General features: G+C 43.4%; 1 protein-coding gene across 1 annotated transcript in view; it reads right to left on the reverse strand.

Annotated features, from left to right (window-relative positions):
- LOC128812983 (hydrocephalus-inducing protein-like) overlaps window positions 1-19,294 on the reverse strand; it is a 95,421-nt gene extending 76,127 nt beyond the window's left edge. The window contains exon 1 of the mRNA XM_053987711.1: window positions 19,015-19,294. The gene's annotated coding sequence lies outside the window, so the exon portion shown is untranslated. The remainder of the gene's footprint in view (window positions 1-19,014) is intronic.
- Between the last annotated feature and the right edge of the window lie 1,481 nt (window positions 19,295-20,775).

Consider the following 20,775-nt stretch of genomic DNA (forward strand, 5'->3'; position numbering starts at 1 on the left):
ATCTGATGGCCAGCATGGAGGAAAAGTGCAGTATTTATTAACAAAGTCTGTGAGGCCCTAACGGAAATGGTGGAGTGACTGTTTGAAGGGAAACCTTTATATACCTTTTGCTACATTTGGTTTGTAGATAGGAGAAATGTTTCCGTCTCCTGGACTGTCTTATATTAGAAAGTCATTTTGAGAGAGGATCTGATTAGGACTGGGGCAGCAGAGCAGAGACAAGGAATCAGGACTTCTGGATTTTATTCCCAGCTCAGACACACAGTTTATTTACTGTATACCCGTGGCAAATTTATTTTCCCGACTGCTCCTGCTGTACCTCTGACCTCCCTCTGTGCCTGCTTTCCCCCTCTGCCTCTTGTAATCAGCTGACCTCAGTGCTTGAGTCTTCTCTGCCCTGGGCTGCACAGTCCTTGCCAGTTTTGGGGACACGCCTTCCAAGAAGCCCCATTGCTGCCATCACTGGTGGTCAAATGCATGATTTGGTAGAAGATTGTGACCTGTTTCCTTGCACGTGAAGCTGCAGTTGTTGCAGTTCAACGCGTCTGTGAGCAAACAGGAGCTGCTCCGTGCCTGCCATGGTGTGCAGTGTGTCTGATCCCGTTCCCCCACCCCCCTACAGCTGGATGGGCTCTTTCACCTCGGGAGCAATGGGTGGTCTGGGAAGCAGCCTGCTCTGCTCTTGGGGAGCTGGACTCATCTCCACTACAGAGATGTTTAATAAAAATATTTGTTAAACAATGGCTTTATCTGAGTGTGTGATCACGGCTGTTTTATTTTAGCAACGTAACAGCAATAACAATTAAATCCATATTTCTCCTTGGATATTTATTTTCCTGAATTGATTCTCTGTGCTGTGAAAGAATTCGGTGTGAATTGCTGAGTTAAAATAGAACTGCTTGCAGTGGATTTCAGATTGCTTGTATTACCTTAGTATGATTCTTCTATTGCTTGAGACATTAAGCCAGTATAAAAATACATACCACAGAGAGTCCATGCTTTGAAATGTTCTAAAACTCTTCTTCATAATCACTATTTTTAATTCTTAACATAATTCTATTCTGCAAAGCCATGTTTGACTCTTAGTCAAAGTGCCATATTCCCATGACAGCATGTAAGAAAAATGTGGACTATGCATTTTAATAAGATTTAAAAAAGATTCCTTTTACAATACCATGCAACTACTGCATTCAAGTGAAGATAGCTCATCTCTAGATCTCAGTTTTATAAACCCATCTATTTCAGTGTTGCCAATGCCTTCTGTTGAGATGTTGAATATTGAAGAGACACTTTTGTAGGAACTGGCTTAGAAAGATTTTACTGCTGCTACTTGTGTTCCTTACAGGCCCTGGCTGTGGGACCCACCTCCAGTGCCATTGGCTGTGCAGGCTTGCCCACAATGTGAAAAGCCAATTCAGCACAGTTTCCTGTTGCAGTGTGCAGCTACGCAAACGGAGCAAAAAGGCTTTGTGAATTTGAGATGGGAGTTTCTGTTTCCTAAACCTAAAGCTGGAGTTTCTATTCTGTATTTTTACGTGCATTCATCCTTCCCCCTGGAGTTATTCCCATTGGATTTTACCTGTAATGTATTCACACTGGGCATTGTTCTATTGGTTTCACCTTATCTCTTATTTTCCCCTATAAAACCTTTGTCTGGACCCCTGATCGTGGTCACTTGTACGTGCGGCGATCGGGCAAATACAACCTACTTTAGACTGCACAACAAGTGTCCAACCTCTTGAGTCTCTTTATCCCGGTCTTGATCACGCTCTCTAAACAGCTCTGTCCGTATCAGACGAACCCACAAAGGTGTTTGTTGCCTCTCTCTCTCGCCGGCGGCTCCCAGAAGCGCCTGGCCAGCGCTCCGGGAAAGCGGACCGGGCGAAAACAAGGAAGTCGAAGAGAGAAGAAAAGAACGAAAAGCAGCAGTTTCCTAAGACAGCGGAGGGAGCAAAGAGAAAGTTTCTGTAACTGATTCTTAGGATTTCAATTCCTTTGTCAGACACAAAATATCTTTTTTCAACATAGATCACTTTTATCCCCATTAGAGATAATAAAAAGTCCTCCCTTAACTGAAATGAAGGGGTTATGCCCTGAATGCACATTTCTTTTGGAGTCCTCGGCAGCAAAATGTCCAGAAATGCAGAGCAGTGCACCCCATTTTTATCCTGCATACAATGACCCAAATTTAGGTCATTGCTTTTCTTCAGTCTTACACAACCTATATCTCAGAATGGCAGATTTTATATCTTCTTAACACATATATTTTGCTAACATAAAACTAAACATGGCTGCTTCATGGCAGTTGACAACTGTCACTGGAACAGGACAGGAAACTGGAAAGATGATGGAGTTTTCTTACTTTTGTCTTTGGATTACTCTCAAGCAAATCCTCTGGTGTTAATCAATAATAGAGATTTCTCATGAAGCCCCCTTAGGCAAATTTTTAAAAAATAAGTAATTCTGAAAAAGAGTAAGTTCTCAGTGGTGATATTTCTGAAACTGACTTACTTGTCCTTTCAAAAATACTTTGTTAGTGTTTAGAAAAGGTGCAAACCCCAGTCATCATTGTAACAAGTGTGTTTGCCCCTGCTTTCCTTCTGAAGCCACCATTTTAATCTGGTGAAGGGGCAAATTTTGTTTATGTAAAATATATAAAGGGGTACAATTTAAATTTGCTGTTACACATGGTCATATGGGAAATACAGATTTGTCCTACGTAGACCCATACATTTAACATGGGACTACATATGAAATATTTGCTAGAAGCCATCTCATTGACGTCAGTTAGGTTTTTAAGGGATTTAAGCAAATAGAGCACACCTCTCAGCATTTCTGAATTCATTAGCCTTCCACTGACAGCCTGCTCCTATTCTCCAGTCAGTATGCCCCAGGTTTTCAGGCCTAAGTATTGGAATTACTTGTATATCACCTGTAATCTGACCACAATTTGAAAAATGAGCATGTAGTTTTGTGATTACGCAGAGAGAAGTAGGTTATATAAAAGGTCCTTCATGAAACACATTTCTTCATGCTTCCCCTATGTCATATAATGGTCTTGATCTGTGGGAAAAGTAATAAAACCCAAATCTGAGTGGTTGAAAATTAGTGCAGTTCTACTGTAGTTAATCTACATATACTTTAAGATGTGTCTTCACTGATAGTTAAACTTATGCAACAGACTGTTTAAAGAGTAGAATTAATTTAATTAGTTATCTAAATTTTAACCCTCAAATGATACTAATATTTAAAATCTAATAGTTAAGGCTTGTGCTTGTTTATGTCAAGTTGTTGTGCTTGAAAGAGATTTATAAAATCCACATTTTTAATTTATAAACAGTCTCGTTTCATCTAAAAATGTTTATCCCATTTTCCAGTCTGAAACACTGCTGTACTTGCACTGCTCTTGTGTGCCCCAAACTCAGCAAAATTAATTCCCTATTCACTCCGATGATGACAGCGAGTATGTTATTCAATGAGAACAAGTTGGGTTTGTTTCCAGCTCTCCTTGAGGCACCTTGGCTCAGAGCAGAGACCTTGTGTGTCACCAAAAGGGTCTTGCAGGCCTGTTAATCAGAGCCACGTAAGTTGTCACGGCACAGTGGACACAGCGACTGGCTTTCGCTCTGTTCAGCCCTTCACAAGAGCAGGTCATAATGAAGCTAAAAACCATGGTTGAATATTAATGAGGGCAATTCATTCTTCACTCCTCATCTAGTCTTTTGCACGTTTCATTTGAGTGTATGCCAAAACTGACATAAAGCTAATAACTCAGAGGGAGCCCCCTTACGTAACGCTGTGCGATGCCCTCCCGTGACATGGCAATTTACTTGTCTTTCTTTGTGCATTGCTGCTGCTGTAAACGTGCATTTCAGAAAGGGCCATGCAGCACTGACTGGGAAAATCCGACTTTGTAGAAGATGTGATGTAGCGGTAATGAAGAGAAACCAGAATGGGAGGCCGTGGATTCAGATGCTGGCTGAAGATCACTCAGTCTGTCCACAAATCTAAAAATGCAGCACTGTGTGGTAAAGCTGGAAAACCTTTAATATTTTGGCTTTTAAGAAAAGAAGAAACTTAAAGTCATGGAAGACAGCTGTGATAATTTTGGTTATTTTTAGACATGTTAAATTTTCATTATAGCAATTTTTCTTTTAATTATCTTTTTAAACAGCTTCCATTGTAAAACATCACCCACCATGACTGGCTTTTCAAAAATGCCTTTTAATCAGTAGGGGTCCAATTTGGGAAAGCACAGAACTCTGCATTAAGGACTATCCCTCTTGAAGGCAGCTGAACCTTCAGGCCTGTGTTAAGGTTTCAGTCCAGCTTCACTCATGGTGCTGAAGAAGCTCAAATGATTGAGGCACAGAGTAAACTGGACCTGAAAACCCCTCATATGCAGCTTTGCTGCCTCTCATCTCCTAACAGGAATTGTGTGAGAGTGGCAGAAGGGAGACCTGTCCAGGTGTCATAGCCAGAAACTGGGACATTGAGAACTTCCCTTTTCCAGTTCAAAAAATTCCACAGACATGCTGCCAGTAAGAGGCTGTAGCAGCAGAGTTTTTGTATGGATAATATGGTGCATACAGTGAGTCTGCTCAGGAAAAACAAGACAAGCTCCTAAAAGAAAAATAAGTTTTGGACAGCTAGGGGGTATAATAGACCCATCACAGCTGTGTCAATGGGCTCAAAGCAAAGGCTTTGTGATTTAAAACACACAGTATGTTGTTATGTTTAACTGTATTTTTAAAAAATCCATCATCTCAAGCTGTGTTTTCTATCTGGAAGCTAGAAAAGGTTGAGGAGTTGGCTGCCAGGGACCAGCAGGGGACAACTGCTGCCTAAAGGAGCCAAGCAGGGTAACACATGGGCTGAGGTGAGTGAAACAGGTCTGGGGAGGGGACTGGGATCAACCAGGAGTTCAGATCACCTGGAAGGGTCATGGTGATGCCACAGCTCCAAGCTCAAGCTGGGAAGTCAATCCACAGATCAGGTCCAGTGCTTACCAGGCCAGCCCACAGCAACACGACAGATTCCTCCAAGTTGGGGACATGGGGACAGGTGCACGTGGACAGGGCTCTGACAAGGATGGGAGCCCAGTCCTGAGCTTGAAAGGAGCCACTGCACCCCCTGTGAGAGCAGCCATGGCCAGTGGGGCTGATGGGGCACGCAGGGGACCCAAGTGCAGCAGGTTTTCTCTCTAAAGAAGCCCTGAAGAGTCAGACTTGTAGTCAATCAGAAGAGAAAATCACAAATAAACCTTTGATAGGTTTTTAACATAATACTTGTACATGTCTGAAAGACTGAAAAAAATAGCAAAAAGTTACCAAGAGACTTACGAGGTCACACAAGATCTGTTCCAACCATAGAGGAAATAGTAATTCCCAAAAACTGGCATCTGATGACATTAACCATTCAGGTTTAGCATTGAGGCAGTGAGGTAATTAACAATCTTAATTTGTTTCTATCAAATACTTTGACAGCTCTGCATCTTCAGAAGAAGTGAGCAGATAAATGCCATGATGTAGCACGGGGCAGCTGGTTTGGATCCTTGTCCCCATATATGCTGGAAGAGCACTAGAGCATTTATTCCTGTGTAGGCATGTTCAGACAGCCCATCATCAGAAAGTTAACAGAAAGCAGATATAGCTCCCACATATGTGGAGCTACATACCTCCCAAGCATTGTCAGAGAAGTAATTTATACTTCTATGTGGACTTTTTTTTTTTCAGAAAGAAATTAAAAAGATCAACTTAATCTTTCATTTCCATGTCTTTCCCTGCTAATTTGGATCATGACAGATCTTTTATGTGTACTTTTGCATCCTGCACCTGAGTACAACAGCCTTTGAGAAGAGAGGGGGCAGGTTTCCCATAGCTCCCAGGACTTAATGGAACAGTGAAAACTTCAAAACTGAAGTAGTCCTGTAAGAGAAACTTCATGTAAGCACCTTCCTGAGAAATGGGAGATCTGCAAAAGGGAATTTCAAAAGTAGTATCTAAGAGACAGGAGTAACAATTGATATCCAACAAATAATTTATGTGGTGACCAATTTTTATGACAGTTCTAGATGTAACTTGTATGTTGCATGGCATTGTATATATTGTCATATATTGTATGGCATTGATTTTTTTATTCCCTTTCTACTGTTTTCTTCAGTGCTATTTGAAGGTAAAAAAAGGGTATTTTTTTTCCTTTTTGAATAATATATCTGGTTCCCAGATTTGCTGCCTTGATAGTAATATGTGTGTTTTATTGAACATCTCTGGATAAACTTCCTTACTTGCCATCCAAAGGGAGGACAAACCTGTCTGACAAACCTGAACTGTGATACAAGGATTGACCTAATCCCTCTTAGTCATGGCTAGGGATAACTTTGGGCCATGTTGTGATACCTTGCTGTAACTGACACTAGAGTTCCATTCCCATGTCTCATTTAAGAAGGAGTTCCTCTGCCTGTGTAACAATATGTGTGCAGGGACTCAGTGCTGGGCTTACAGGACAGACTGAAAATCCCCTCTGAGGAACAATCTATGACTGTTAATAGAGACATGACTGTGTGGCAAAGGCAGATTGAATTTCTCCCTTGTTTTAAAAGCAAAAAGAAGCAAATATTTTTTCAATGTTTACTCTGTCTTAATTTTTTAATAGGAAGCCTCTTTTTCCTTCTCTCAGATGATAGTGAGCTTCTTAAGATGGGGACTGTCTTTGGCTGGTGAGCAGATGATCTTAATGGAAGGTGATCGATCTTGTGCCATGATGATAAAACTGATGATAAAAGTGCTGCATTGGGTACAAGTCAAAGGAAGAAACTAATTGTCAAAGTATCAGGAAAAAATATGGAAGCTATTTTGTGCATATCTTTTGTTTGTTTGTTTGTTTGTTTGTTTGTTTTGTTTGTTTGTTTGTTTTGTTTCAGTGCATGTAGAAGAAGAAAATTAAGCAATATAAATTAAACAGTATTTTGTAGTGATATAAGTGTGAATGCAGTTAATTAGCACAGGGGAAATACGATCCTAAAAATAATGTTGGAAATGGAGTTTTGTTAAATAGATGAGAATGCTTTTGCTGGCTGTGTGACAAGCCCCAGTACAAGATGTCTAGTCTGTAGATTCCACCGCTGAGTAACTCATTGCCATAATTCATGTAAAACAATACAATTTTATCTTTCTCCTAATAAAATTAGGTACAAAATGGGTTTGTAGTGCAGCATTTATGCTATCCTCTCTGCCCCAAAGGTCGGTGTATTGTCTGCATTAAATGTTTGAGTCATATTTGAAAGAAGAGTAACTGGATAAAAATGTCTGGGCTGGAAGTGTTTGCTTCCCAGGAGTGTAGGAGCTTGAGTGCTTAACCATAGTTCTGCAGCAGATGGTGAGCAGCCAAGCCACTAGAATGGGATGAGAATCTCTAATGTCAACTTTGCCTTCAGGGATGAAAACCTCTATTTTTTATAGGGAGGGGTCTTTCATCTGCAGTGCAGCAATACATGTTGTTCAGCTGCATTTTAACTAAATGGTTTTATTTCCTACAGCATATGAAGTGTCTGTTTTGGGATAATAAGAACTAGCATTTTTATACATACAAGTCTGGTTCTGCTGAAATCAGTGGCAAGATGATTTGATTTCAGTGGAATCAAGGCTTAGGCAGCCCATTTCAATGTCAAATCACAATAGCAGGCATTTGTGCTTTGAGCAGTATCAGCAGTGTTCCATGCTGAATTATCAACAGCCTTCTGTATTTTTACAGCAAAATCACATCTTAGTTTCTGAGGTGGTGGGAAAAGGAATTCTGCTGGCTGGATGAAATCTGGAATGGTTTTGCTCTGAACCACTTGGGAGTCACAGGCCTGGAATGACAGGGTCAGGAGAGCAGAAACCATCCTGGTTTGGCATGAAAGAGGGGGGACAGAGATGAGGGACACGGAAAACATCAAGATGTCTGAATAAACAAATGAGCTAGACTTTAGCTGGAGTAAATCTGAAAAGATGCAACAAATTCAGTGAAACCTTCTCTGGTTTACTTCACAGACTTTCCAGGCTTTGACTGATCTATATCATACAGTGGTTCTTTTAAAGTTTATCCCATCTCTAATTATTTATCCCATCACTAATATTTGTTATATCTTAGGGTTTGACATGCACTTTTTGAGGCCTTTTAAGAACTGATTTTACCAAGAAACCACAGGATTCAGGATAATATGTTTTAGACTCTTTGGTGTCAGTGGTGGTTTTGTCTCTTTGAGGTTTGCTTTGTTCCCAAGTTGTGGGTTCAGTGGGAAAAGTCTTCATGTAGCATCTGGTTTTTCACTGCCTGTTACTTGCTGAAAAAAAACCATAGCATTTCCAAGTTGCAAATGAAAAGTGTATGCCCTGTCAGGAACCTTCCCTCATCCTTGCTAGAGTGCAGGTATGCTACCCAAATCCTCCTCAGAGCTCTCTTTTTATAAATAGTAGCCAAAGTACAAAAGGCAAGACTTAAACAAAACTGAACAAAAATATACCTTTGGATTTTAAGGTACTGTTAAATCTACAAAGTGAATTTGACAAGATTTAAAGGAGCAATGAAATATTATCTTTCAATGCAACATTTCTCTGCTCAGTTTCTTCTGAAAATATATGGTAGTGAAAGCACAATTCACTACGGAGAAAAAAAGGCTTTCTGCAAATGTTAGATACGGTTGGCTGCTCCTAGGAACCCTTCAGAGGTCCAGGCACATCAAGCTCAACGGTTTGTATATGGCCTTCATTGCAGCTTGAGATTTTTAAAGCAGAGACACTGACCCTTCTCAGATGGACAAGAGTAACAACAGGGCACAACAGGCTTGGAAAGCAGCACTCACCTCAAAGCAGAAACTGGGCTGCTGGGTCTACAAGGGGTCTACAAGGGACGGCCACACTGAGCAAATGTTTGGCCAGTGTGTATTGAAATCTTCACAGGTACAACTCTTACAAACTCTCAATAATTCCTCACCACCAACAACCCCATGGCATCTTTTATCTTGCCTTAGACCCTTTGCCTTTCTAGAATACACCACCAAAACAACAACCTGAACCATGAAAGGAGCTCTGCAATGGAGCCACAGGATAAGACAGGAATAGCATCAAACTCCAGGCCTTCATGTTTTAACTAAAACTAACAGCAGCTGTCCCTCTAAAATAACTTTCCTTATCTGCCTGATGCTCTCTTACATTCTACAAATACTCTCTAATGCTTTAGGAACTACAAGTATGGAGTAAAGCACAACACTTTTGCCTTCAGGCAAACGTTTACAGCACAAGCACATTTTGGTCTCCTGAGTCATCACTTTTGCTTTGGGATATTGCAGGTTTGCTCGAAGCTGAGGTGCTGCTGACAGTTCTGAAGGCTTGTCGCTTTTAGAATGAGAATGCTGAAACAGAGCTGTCATTCCAATTTCACTGAAATGCCTCCTCCTTTTGAAAAACATTCAAATTAACAATGCCTCACTGGTAATCACTCTGTGATTCCCTTTTGCTCGTAGAGAAGCATCTAAAATAGAAAGTCTGCTAGGATTAATTAGTGCAGATGTTAATATGCCCTACATCCTTGCCAAAAATCATAAATGATTACCAAAAAGAATGCAGAAAAGTCCCTCTTGGTGATTCCCAAGGCACTTGGTAACATTAAATACCACATTTTACCACAGACACTATTCAGAGCCAAGTCAGATGAGACCTCATTTCTTGAGAATCATCCCCAAAACTGGAGGGAGATCAGGGCTGATACAGCTGTCATCATCAGAAAGCAGCTTTTTCTTTTAATGGGAGAAGGAATAAGCATTACACCTATTTTAGAAAGGCTTGAACTGGAAGAGATCTACCCGGGGAAAGGAGGTCAGAAGACACAGGGTGCAATCTCTGCCATTACTGTGGACAGAGGTAACAACATATGTCGAGGAGACACCAAGCATCTGGTGTGCCCCTACTCTGTGCAAGAATTCCATAAAGAAACCAACAGAACGTTCTTCCATCATCCTCATGGCATGTTCTCCTGCTGCTGGATTCATACCCATGCACAGCTGTCACTCTGAGTGTGGACCCTTTTCTAGATCACTCAAACACAACCGTGGCTATGAGGGCTACGTGTGAAAAATAAAACACGACAGCTTGTTTCGGTTACAGGGAGTACACCCGTGCACAGACATGCTCCACAGTCACAACAAAGATGTCACTTTTATAAAGAGACACAGTATATCCAGTCAGGTGCAGTGTTATTCAAACAAGCACCATATGCTGTAGCCCCATGATGCCCTTTAAAAATAGCAAGAACTTTAAAAATGAGAGTACTGATCTGGAGCAGAGGCTTTTTAGACTCCTTTCAGAGAATATTCTTCGATATGGAGCACAGCTATGAAGTACAGATGCTAGAGCAGAACTACTGAAGCAGCAAAGGTTTTCAAACAGCAAAATTCTCATTCAGTTGTTGCTTGTAACAAAATATATCGAAAGATTACAACTTGTTTCAAGGCAGAGATGGGGCAGGAAGGGAACTGAGACAAATCCCCTAAGAAGATCTCATCACTGAAACCGTAGTTGAAACTAAACTGGCCATTACCTTCAAATTTTAGCTGTTTGAGAAGAGAAAAAATTTTGTCTTTAGATAAAAATACTTATATCTTCTTAAGATCCAGTTTTAATAGGAATTCAGAAAATTTGATTCGCTTTTGACATGACTGAGTCTGCAAATAACTAAGATAGAATTGACATGTATTAACTCAGGATTTATTTCCAAAATTTTCAACCTACTTAGGCAATAAAATGCAAGTTTGCAGTGAATATAGATGTTTAATATCAATAGTAGAATAGGAGGCAGGACAAAATGCTGCTTATATGCCATAAGAGATACCAAGGAGTCCATAACCACTTATGAAAGCTTTATTATATACATCAACTATTTGAGATTTATCACAACCTGTCAGGTGAAACAGATATTTCTCCTGAGCAATCAGACTAAGTCCCATATCCAGAATCATAATTCTAATTTAATCTGCACCTCATTAATGCACAGAGTTTTAAGAAGCAAAGCTTACTGTAAACAGGACTCTGTTAACGCAAGATCAAAAGCTGGAACCAGAATCATCAGCACCTGTGCTTTGAGTAAAAGAACAGTGATGACAGGAAACATGGCCAAGAAAGGAAACTTAACAAGCTAACTTAATTTCTTTCATTTTGTTAAAGTACATCACTCACGCTTTCCAGTTCCTATTTAGCCATCAGGATGTGCACATGGCACAAGTGACTTTCAGGAAGGATTTGAAGGAGATGACAGTGGTGGATTCAGAAACTAATGCAAGAGGTCATTCTCATGCTTGGGAAGCAGCAAGGAAAAACTGACCTTTCAAATCTCAGCAGGGTGGTGAAGGCTGCTGTCACTGGCAGAGCAGAGGGGATTAGAACTGGTGATTATTTATATGAGACTTATAACTCTCACTTTGGAAAAAAAAAAAACAAAAAAACTCAAATCCTTTCACGCTGTCTCCAAGAGCTTCTACAATTCCAGAACATTCAAACCCAGGAACAAGAGGAGTCTTAGGAGGGTTGTCAATATTCCCCTGTCGCACCATCAAATCAATAAAGTTCTGTCATGGTTGGACACTGGTGCAATGCCAGCGTCCCCATGAAAATGCACCTTCTCTAAATAAATGCTGTGAGATGTTATCAGGAACAGAGCAGAGCAGGCCCAAGCTTAATAACAAAGGAAAAAAACTTTATTAAACTACTACTAATACAGAAAACACATAAACTAAATCTAGGATGAAGACCCTTTAAAACACCCCTCCTCTTCCCAATTTCTAAAAACACTCAGCCATGAACCATCACCTGGGATTCTTGATCAAATTACCACCCTTCAGGTAATCCATACTCAAACTATCAAGGGAGAGAGAAGTCTCTCTTGCACCACAGACCCCCCAGGAAACACAGCTGCCCCCCTGTGTTTCCCTGTCACACATGGCAACCGCCCGGAAAAAAAAATTTGCCAGTGTGACACTCTCCATTCCATGGCACAGTGCTCTCACCACCGTGCATGGACAGACTGCTCATAGGGCTCCTTTAAGGATGCTTTGCCACAGACCCAAAGATACAACAGTTCAGTTTCTCATCCTGGGACTACAGTCCCCCCCATTTTCCCCTGGGGCCGAGGGGTCCAAAAACAGGACTCATCTTCTTCCCGAAGACAGAGGGTATCACCATTCCCTCTTCAGCTTTCTTCGTTTCTCGCCGTTCTTGTGCTGTTCAAAGCTGAAACAGGTCTCCCTGGGTCACCACTGCATCCCCCTAAAATGCAGTCTCCATTGCAGGAGAGTTTGGTTCAGTCCATGGCTAACAAGAAAAGTCCAGCCAAAAGCTACTTCATCATCTCCTCCCACCTAAATATTTCTTCTTCTAACATCTCAGGTCCCGGACTTACTCTCTTCCACTACAAATCAAGGAGGAGTAATACTTTTACAAAGCCCTCATTTCCTGGAAAGGGTTAAAAGTTCAGACTCCCTGGACGGCTGATATCTCGGTCCGGTGTTCCGCCTCCCACGCTGGCCATCCCCCCCCCCGCCTTCTCCTTCTCCTCTGCCGGCAAATTTCTAGGTGCCGCCAGGCTCTCTGTCTCTTTCCCTCTTGGGGGGGGGGGGGCAAAGGCATCTTCGCTTCTCTCCACCCTTCTGTCCACAGGAGCTGGCTCGGTTCCAGACCCTCAGCCCCTCGGCCTACCTGGACAAGGCTGCGTGGCTTCCCCTCCCCCACCCAGCCCATGGCTGGGCAGGGGGGGAGTCTGCACTCTCTGACGACCGGAACCAAAAGAGAGAATTCTCCTGGGAGTTCTTGCTTTTAACCCCCTGTGTTCTCAGAGGCGTGTCTATACTTTCAGTGGTCACTCCAGGTGCCAGTATCCAAACTTGACCACTGATTGGTTTGACCCGACTTCCTGGAAAAAATTCACTTCCATGTCAAACCACGACAAGTTCAAACCACTGTAAAACACAGGGGAAAAAAAAAAAATCAAGACTATTACCACAGATCAAAGTAGAGAAGGAAAACTTGACCCGAGTGATGGGACAGCCAGAAAACTCCAGGGCAGCATTAAAAAGCTGGGCCCTGCAGGGTCATGGGACCCAGCAGACATTCCCACTCTTGGGATGCTGAGCCTTGGGCAGGGAGCGCACGTGCCAGGTCACCACAGCTGCCAGCAGCCCCAGACTGCTCAGCAGTCACACAGGGCATTTCAGAATTCAAGACAGTGAAACGCTGTGATTGCTACAAATGCACTACTAGCTGGCAAGTAAAGCCAGGTCAATTTAAGAAGAAAAGCCCAAGCCTCACACATTATAGTTATTTTGGGCTAGGAGCCACATGATCTAACTCTCCTAACCTTTGATGTGACCCCAGGAATGCATCTTGTGTTTGTCTGAGGCGGGAGTCCAAACTCTGGCATGAACTTACGAAGTTACCAGATAGGCTTTTGTTTTAAAACTGTGCCTTCCTGGATCACGTTTGAATGTTTTTTCAAAAGTTATTAAGGTCTTTGAAGTCCTCAGGTCTGATGCTCAGAAAAAAATACAAGTCTTTCCCTGCAGTCTCAGCTTTGCAAAAATCCTAAAGCACTTTTGCATTGTTTTTTGTATGCAATTTTATTACAGAAAATTTTGTGGTTTTCTAGGCAGCTACCAAAAAAAAAAAAAAAGAAAAAAAAAAGGCACCACTTATCTACTATGTGCATATATTGATTACTGCTGGCCTTAATGACATAGTTAAAACTTTAAAACTCCTAACTAGCTGAAATACACTTCAGCATTGATCCATTGTTCCGAAACACAGCCCTGTTTTTATGGTCAGCCAAGCACACAGCCGGTCCTACTCACACATGGGATACCAGCAACTGCCTGGATGTGTCACATTACTGATGGGCACAAGGATTTATTAGCTGCAGCTTTAGTCAGATACTAATCAAGTCACAGACAGACTGAACAGACCCAACAAATTAATAGGCAGAACAGACACCCAGCCCTAGCACGACGACAGCATGGCATTCATGGGATGTAGGTCACTGGGGAGGGGGAAGGAAATCCCACCAAATGTAAGCATGCGTAATTGTGGTGGAGGGTTTAAGAGCAACCTGAACCCACAACTTTCACCATACTCATACACAAAGCTTATAATATCAACCATATGGGAGGTTAAGAGGGGTTTTCACACAGTTAAGCTGGCAAACTTGAAATTATTTTGGAAAGGTCACTTCTTATCCAGTGGGTAAGACCACCTCCTGCATTGCCACTGTGACGCTGATATGAAAGAGAAATTCCAAATAGCAAAATGCCTGCAAGGCCACCATAGTTTGGAGAAGAGGAATAAACCAACAAAAATTCCAAAACAAACCACAAACCCAGAAACCTCACAGCACTGATGATGGCAACCTCTGCCTGTGTACATTAACTTCAGCAACAGTCTTTTAAATGCATCTTTCCACACTGCAAGCATTTTACAAAAAGTTAACTTTTCCCGACATTCCTGCAAGAAAAGGCAGATGGAGGCAGGACTGTGATGAGGGAACCTGGGCACGAACACACCCCGTGGTGTCATAACAAGTAGGCAAGAAGGAGACAGGTGGATATGCAAAGACCATTGCTCTTTGCTGCTGACAATGATCACTAATAGATTCCTTCTCATGAAGTCAATTGTCAGGTTTTGAAAAGGCACATGTTCAATTCTGCATCTAATGACATAGTACTGGCAGTTCAGTTCTGTCCTAGTGCCATTTCTTTTCCATCTGTTTTTTCCCCAAAGGGGGATAAAGGGCAGCAACATTATATCAGGAGTTCATCTCTATTACAATGAACTTACAAGACCTCACACTAGAACAGGTGTGATAAGGGAAGAAAAAACACTACACAAGGTAAACAATAATCAAGTCACACGTTCTTATTATTTTAATTACTAGTTGAACCATGGAGTGTTGACCAAGCTTTCTAATAATTTCTAGTCACTTTATAGAGAGTTTCTTCTTCATTCCCTTTCATCTCCTTTATTCTTACATGTTGTGGCATCCCTGCTGCTGTCATACATGCATTTGTTCCTATTCTTCTCCACGTCGAAGGAAGGACAGAAGTTTTATTTTACCTGAGAAATTTGAAGATCAGTAGATCTGAAAGCATGATTATGGTGTACTGGTCAACTCAGCTTTTTTTTTTTTTTTTTTTTTTCTTTCCTTTGAATACCCAAGAGGTCCTATACCCAAGATGGATGGCAAGTTTTGTAACTTCACTGAAGATACCCACCTCTTTCATTGGGATTCAATCAACAGCACACTCAGGAAAAGTTTGACTGCACAGAGGATCACAAGAAAATATGTCTCATGAAGAGTGGTAGGTTTAGAGATTAAGCACAATTTATTTCTTGTACTAGTGCAAACCAGGATAGCCTGTTCTGGTGAGCAGCCAGAGAAAGTGACTCCTGAACTTTAAGTAAGGGCAGATGCAGAGGGAGAAGTGTAAATGCAAAGCAATCCAGTGACAAACAGTACAGAGCATGTTTTTAATCCTAAATCAAGATCTGGATGCAAATGAAGATAGGGAAGGATATGAATTACCAAGATAAATACATTGACATAGGGGTTCTGCAAGAACCTCCCTGTGACAGAGCAGGGATGTCTCTGTAACCTGCACAAACTGTGCATTACTGCAGGCTGACTTTATCAAATATGGAATTATCCTTGAATCTGAATCTGACTGTCTCAGTCTGCAATGCTCTACCTTTACACCAGGTCCTTTTGAGGGCCTTGAATATTATTCTCTATACTTGTGGTTTAGTTTTGCTGCATTTTTATTTCCCTTTTCTTAAGTGTGGCAACAGTCAATTTGTTTCTCCTTGTTCCATCCCACATACTCAAGGATGCCCAGTACCTTCCACTGCAAAATCCCAAATCATGAAGACCACTCCATGACACGTTGGTTTGAAGAGGTGCTGCTTTTGATCTTATCTCACGGTAAAAATCCACTAAAATTAATTACTGAAATTAATGAAATGCCACAGAGCAAACAAGAGGACCCTGAGTTTTGCATTCTTAAAATCCTTCCTCTTAACCACAGCCAGCAAACGGCCCAATCTTAAAATTAAAAAAAAAAAAAACAACCAAAAAATAAAACCCAAACCCAGCCATATCTATACATAAGGGAAAGGTTTAAAATTATCAGGTCTCATGTTTTTTTATGCAGAAACCAACACCATATAAACAAGACTGCCTTTAGGAGCAACATTGATTCTCTTCCACTACTCTGTTACAGTTAGGATTTCTTTTATCTGCTCCATTTTTATAACGAGCCTTTATCTCACAGTCACAGAGTCAGAAGGGTCACTTCTGCCTCATTCCTCATAATGCACATGTACAGCAGCACAAGGAAGAAATAATTATAAGAGAAAAAAGAACAACAGAGGGAGGTAATTATAGGACACTATTGCTTATTCACACAACCTATCTGAAATATGGCTTCCATTCACTCCAGCTACTTGTCTCATCTTTTAAACAGTCTGTATCCCAACATTCTGCTGCCTGCAAATTACAATACAAACAAACACAGGAGTTTCAACTGCTTCATCATTATCAATCAAAAATTATTTCAAGAAATATGCACAAGCTGTGACTCATCTTGGTCATCGATGGCTGTTCCATTTCTTAGTCACTGAATAAGCCTAACACATGACTCATCTCAGCTGACACATTTTCAATTGGATCACTGATATTCCAGACCTTCAAAAGAATTATTCATTTGGCTTAGTACTAATAGCAACATCTCCTCCATCTCCTCCAATTCTAGAACCATACTACACAGTGTATACATACAACTTAAGGGGGTCTAAACATGTGATTCAATTGGTTTTACCCACGGGGAATTCAGAGACCACACAGAACTTGCTCTTCTATGGGCATATACTATCTATCAAGCATGTGCATATCCTTCTTCAAATAAAACTTACTTTCCTCCATCAATTTGTTGAGTCTAATAATAATAATAATCATCATCATCATCATCATCATCTCTACTGGTCATCAACTACAAAACTGATTCAACAGAATACGCGTTTTGTAAGAAGTATTGATGACTGGAACAACCCATCTTGCATGTGTTCAGCACTGCCCACATCAACATGTGCCCTGGGCAAAGCCCACCCCTTTCTCACTCGGTCTCCCATGTCCATCATCATCCCAATCAATCCTCTGCATTTACAGGCTTGGGTCAAGAGGATCAGCAAATTGATTTTGCCTTGCCTGGAAGCACAGTTTGGTGACCTGGTGACATTTCAGCCCTGTGGCCATTTCCAGTCAGGAATGACAAGCAGATGCTCTCCAGCCTGCAGGCTTCTCCAGCATGAAGGGAAGCTCCCAAGACACACGGGGCATCGTGCAACCTGGCAGTTACCTGTGGAGCAGCTGAGCCGGTCTTCTGGTGTCAAACAGCACGTGTGCAACTCACACAGCTCTACAGACACTGCAGCCCTGGAGAGCAGCTGCAGCTATGCCTGCACAATTCTATTTTACAGCCAAGTGGTCTTGTGTAGGTAGCTTGCTATTTGTGATACATACACAGATACTGGTTTCATGAAAGTGGAATTCATACAGGTACGGGAAAATGCTGTAAACCCCTGACACATTTAGAGGAATATATCCATGTGCTAATAACATTTTTAGTTTTGCATGTTAACTTTTGTTAACTCAATGGCTGAAGAAAAACCACTCAGGAAACAGAACCATTAGTTCTATTCACTTAGCACAGAATTTCTTGCATTTCCCATTGTGGCTAGTAAAAAGAAAAAAATCCCCAGTACCAAATGTGAATGCAAAAAATCCCAGTCCATTATTAACTAGTACTCATGCAGATTAACGGACATCACTATTTTTCATAGGCAACACCTTGGTAGGGGGAATACTCACAATGGTCACAAACTTTATGAGCCCCATTAAGAACAGGATGGAAAGTACAGCATCTGAACAGATCAAGACACTCAGCTACATTAACCTACCAGGATATTCCAAATCTGAAGCAGATCCACTGATACATGATTCAAAACAAGCTCACTCCCCCATACCGGTAACATTTTAAACACAAGTTCCTTCTAAAGTAAACATCTTGGCCTTCACCTTGGAATTTATCTTCCAGAAGCACCATGTTTTCACATAGCAGAAAAGGACAACAGAAGATAAATCCTTGCCTAGGCAAAATTAATTCACTCTTTGGTAAACATCAAGTTGTGTAGTAAGATCCTAATGTGGCTTCTGTCACTCAAAAAAATTAATCCTATTTTCACAAAGGAACATGTGCACTAAGAACCAGCAATCTAGAAAGAACAGTCTGCTCTGATTGTCAAAAAAAAAAAAAAAAAAAAAAAAAGCCATCTAGGAAAGCTCGTTTCAGGATGCTGCCAGACCGTAGCCACTTGTCACCTGGACACAGGGACTAACACTGGGAAATTATCTCAAGCTCTGGCCACGCTGCCACAGCAGCTCCGATGAAAAAGGATGCTGACTTAAGTAAGTGATTCCCGGAAGAAAAACAACAGCCAGTGTGTCAGAAGGGAAAGAGGTGCTGAGCAACACGCACAATCTGGCATCCACATTTCTCAGAGAAACCCAAACCCCGAAGGCACTTGGCCAGGCTTTCCCCCCCTTTTCTCCTAGCTGGTAGCGTGAAATACCACTGACAATCTTCTTCCCTTTGCACCTGCTGCCGAGCGCACACAAACCCCGCTGCCCGCCCCGGACCGGGAGCCCGGAGCTCAGCGCTGAGCCGGCGGTCCCGGCGCCGCCGGGGAAGGGACGGGGCGGCGGCTGCCGGGAGCGGGGCTCCCCCGCGGGGAAGCCACAGGTGAGGGAAATCGGCGCCAGAGCCGGGGGCTGCGGGGCTCGTACGGCGCGCTCCGAGCGCAGGGATGCCCGGGGTGGCAGCGCGGGCACCCCGCACCCGCCCGCGCCCCCGGGGGAAGGAGAGGGCGAGGGGCGATACTGGACCAGGCTTTGACGCGGATCTTCAGCTCGCCCTCCTGCGGCTCCGGCATGGCTTTCTTGGACACGCGGAGCTTGTTGAGCCCCCCGAAGGCGGAGAGCACCACGGCTCGCATCTCCTTGGCGTCCCCGGCGCGCAGGCTGCCGCCCGCGCCGCCCTCGGCCGCCTCCCTGCCGCCCTCCTTGTCGATCATCTGCTCCGTCTCCTCGGCTCGCTGCGCTCCCTCCTTGGCCATGGCGGGGCTGCGGCGGCTCCCGCGGCGCCGCCGTGCGAGGCCGGTGCCGCCGTGTGGAATGGCCGCGGAGCCGCCGGGGCCCGCCCGCCGCACTGCACCGGCTGCGCAGCGCCCTCCGCCCCGTGCCGCCCCCGCGCCGCCCGCGCCCGCCGGCCCGGGCAGCGCCCGCAGCAGCCCCCGGCACGGAATCACAGAACCAGGCCGGTTGAAAGGATCTCTGAGATCACACAGTCCAACTTTGTAACCCGTATCCACCTGGTCACCCAGACCACGGCGCTGAGAGCCACGTCCAGTCCTTCGACACCTCCAGGGGTGGGGACTCCACGACCTCCCCGGTCAGCCCATTGCAATGTCTAATCGTCTTTCTGTGAAGAAATTCTTCCCGATGTCCAGCCTCAACTCCCCCTGGTACAGCTTTAGTAAGCCCTGTCACTTGTTACGTGGGAGAACAGCCCGATCCCCACCTGGCTCCGCCCTCCTTCCGGGTAGTTGTAGAGAGGGATAAGATCACCCCTGACTGAGTCTCTTCTCCAGGCTGAACAGTCACCTTAGGCCAGCGCAGAGCCCAAAGCCCGCTGAGCTGAGTGTGAGGCCAGGCTGTCTGATTGGACCAGCCACCCTCTGTGCCCCAGAGCTCGTGGCACTGTGGATTAAATCTTCACTCGAGATGCCCGGGTCTTGATCCTCGCTGGGGAGCCCAGTGTGCAGAGTCACACCTTCCCTGTTCCTTGTCCTGAAGCTCTTCTTGGGCCCAGCTCAGTGAGCACTCTTAGCGTCAGAAGAACCATGCAGGCGGGCAGCTGCCTCACGACTGACACACACCTTTGCAGCAAGAAACACAAGCTTGAGACTCTGCTGTAGAGCACTTTTAAGCCTTTATACAACAGCTCTTTAGCTGGTGATCAATGCTGGTCTTTGTTGGCTCCTGTGGGGAGCTAAATCCTTTAATATGAGCACAGGGTGTCCTGCAAGGCACCCATCCACCAGAGCTCCCTGGGACTGTCTTGGTTTGGGTGCCTAAAGAGGCTTGGACATCAGAAAGCCTCATGTGTTAATGAGGGGCAGTGCCTGCAGCCTCCCCTGGGGCAGCCGAGCGTGGATTTTGGGGGGATCACTAGTTGTGGTTCCATGATGTCAGTATTAGATCCCTGTACCAATTTGTGGATGGCCCCACGGTTTGAGTAAATCAGCCTAAAATGATGCATGTATTTATGGAGTTCCAAATTTCACTGCAGCATGCTGTGTGTGTAGCGAGTGATCCTGCAGACCTCCCTGTGGGTACAGTTCTTCCATCAAACCACACCTGCCGGTGGCAACTGAGATCCTAAGAAGCTTCAGGACCTCTCTGTCATCTGTTGGGGATTATGACCACCCTCTCTTTAGGCTGTGGAGTTGTAGTGGTCAGAGTTCATCAGTACCCCTTAATTTCACAATGTGCATTTATTTAATCTTGAGTCATGTATTCTGTGTTCAAGTATTTGAAGGAAGCCAAAACTGTTGGAAGGATCTTAGCTATAACACATAATGGGGT

Source organism: Vidua macroura, chromosome 11 (genome assembly GCF_024509145.1).
Source record: "Vidua macroura isolate BioBank_ID:100142 chromosome 11, ASM2450914v1, whole genome shotgun sequence".
Taxonomy (NCBI): Eukaryota; Metazoa; Chordata; class Aves; order Passeriformes; family Viduidae; genus Vidua; species Vidua macroura.